This window comes from Hipposideros armiger, unplaced genomic scaffold (genome assembly GCF_001890085.2).
Source record: "Hipposideros armiger isolate ML-2016 unplaced genomic scaffold, ASM189008v1 scaffold_33, whole genome shotgun sequence".
NCBI lineage: Eukaryota > Metazoa > Chordata > Mammalia > Chiroptera > Hipposideridae > Hipposideros > Hipposideros armiger.
The window spans coordinates 5688411-5691011 of NW_017731383.1; positions in this window are offsets into that span (position 1 = coordinate 5688411).

Consider the following 2601-nt stretch of genomic DNA (forward strand, 5'->3'; position numbering starts at 1 on the left):
TCTTATACTTGTCATAATTTTTATGGTTCCTTGTTATTTCCTTCATTGTTTTTTCTACATAAACTGTTTTTCTCCAGTTATTGGAAGGGACACATAAGGTTTTAAAATTTTGTCTTTGGTTATTTATTAATACATCAGAAATATATCTGAATCGATATTCGTCTCTCAGCTTCAAGAATAAAACAGTCTTTTGCTCTCTGCCAATGTAAAACGAGGCAATCGGCACACATTTATTTCTCCTTTTTCCTGCTTCTCATTTTCTTATATTTATCAGATGTTAAACCTCAGTCTTTATTTTCACTGATGCACATTTTCCCGTTTTATTTCCATTTCCTGAGACACTCTTGGCAGAACTGAAAGTGGGAGAAAAGTGAATACAATGTCTTTTTCCAAAGGCCTCAAATGATGCTTTATCTGAAAAGAATTATTTTATATACGTCAGCTTCAAAGAAATCTGGGATGCTTGTGTGATGGGTTTCATTATATCTTAGCATTAAGTGTTTTGTTTTGTTTCCATGTTTAGATATACCTCCAATGAAATAGTTGATACAAGCACTTTAAATGTCTCATTATAAATCTTAAGTTGTCAGTTTAAGGATGTTATTCAAAATGTAATGGTGTGATAGGAATATAAGCTTTTTAGAAATCTGTTCTAAGAATCTCCCAGAGGCAAGCATCAAAGGAAGCTGTGCTCATACTATATAGCCAGTTCTATATTTAAATTTCAAATAATAGCAGTCAGGAAACTATGAAAAGCGTGGGATTCTGTTTCCTCTTTAAAAGGAAGTGGGTCATTGCCTACTTTTCATTTAAAGGAAAAAAAGGACAATAGAGAGGCAAATGGCAGAAAGGCCAGTCCAAATTTCTCCTCTGATTGGCTAAAAATAGTTGAAATAGTTGATAAAGGAGACAAGCCCTAGGAGTGAAAAACTGACATCAGCTTAATACAAGCGGGATGACATATGGAGACCCTTCCAATTATGGGATCCACTTAGAAAGAAATAAGTCGATAAGAAAAAAGGCTTTTTGAGAAACTTGTGAGTTTTGCCTAGAAATGTATGTCCTCAAAAGGCATTCCAAGAGACTCTTTTCTTGTTAGATGATCCATTCATCTGTCCTTTCTAACAAAGGGCTGTCCAGTCTACGTTGTAAAATCGGTCACAATTGAGTGGGAAGTTTGGGTTGCAGGACAGGTCTCCCCAAAAAACCAACTCTGAGGGCTTTGATTGCAGGAAGTTACTAGGGAGAGCATGGCCCTTTAGAGTTGTCCTGTGTTGAGATGCAATGGGGCCCCTTCCCCAGCAGGGCAAGACCCTGGGCAAGGGGGCTCCTTTGGCCAAGGGCAATTCTTGGAGAGGGCTACTAGCCAAGGCTGTCGGCCAGCAGCTGAAGGACAAAGACTTTCAGTCCCAAGGGAGCGCTATCTGGGCCACACAGCCGCCACCGGGGCTCTATCCTCGGCTGCTGTCCTAATGCCATGCTGCCACACTTGACAAGCGCACCCTGGGACTTCCAATACCACTCATACGCTGGCAACTCCTTGGTTTTATCTCCAGCTGAGAGAGTTCTTGTGGACTCACAATACACATGCACAGCTGTTCCCTTCATGGCTTCATTTGGGTGGTTTGTAGGCACTTGAATCTCAACATGTCCAAAACTGAACACCTGGCCTCTCCCCTGGAGCCTGCCCCGACTCCATCAGTGAAGTGCCCCATCACCCGGGCAGTGCTCCAGCCAGAACACAGAGGAATTCCCGACTTCCTCTTCACGCAGCATCCAGTCACCAGGTCCTGATAATTCTCCCTCCCAAATCTCCCTCCAGATGGCCCCTCTCTCTCTCCATGACTCCCCCTACCTAACAAGCCTGACAACTGTGCTTTCCTCCCCACCAACCTACTCTTTATGCTCTAGACCAAGCCACCTCTGCAATGAAATCCTGGTGGTGCTATTCCTTTACTTAGAACTCTTTATAGAGGCTTTTTGAAAAGGTCAGACCAAATCTCAAACTTAGCCTATCCAGCTCTTTACATTTTGTCCCCTGCCTAGCCTACAAGCTTCACCTCCAGCCACTTTCCCCGACAACTACACTCCAGGTTCCTCGACCTCCAAACACACTCCTTCCCAACATGACGCGTCCTCTGTGGCTCCCCATCAGAGTGCTCTTCCTGCTCCTGTAATTAGTGGCTTAGGATTCTTCAGAACCATTTAAATATGACCTCCTCAGAGAAGTCTCCTCTGAGACCCCAGACTATATCTAGCTCCTCTTGTATACGCTCCCTTAGGTCCTTCGATGTAGCTGTCCTGCTTAAAAACTACATAATTATGTGTGTAATAGTGGTTTGAGAATATGCATTGAGCTCTTGCAACCTAAATATCAACAACCAGAGGGTGGATGGGTCAATTTTGGTTCATCCCATATGATGAAATGTTATTCAGTCATTAAAAAGATGTCACAGAGTATTGAATTAACATGGGAAATGTATATAACGTTGAGTAAAAAGAGGAATCAAATTGTGTAGACATTATCTCAACTATATGAAAACGTAAAGACTTGAAGATATTAGATAATGTGTATAGGTTATTTCCTGGGTGATTTTCATC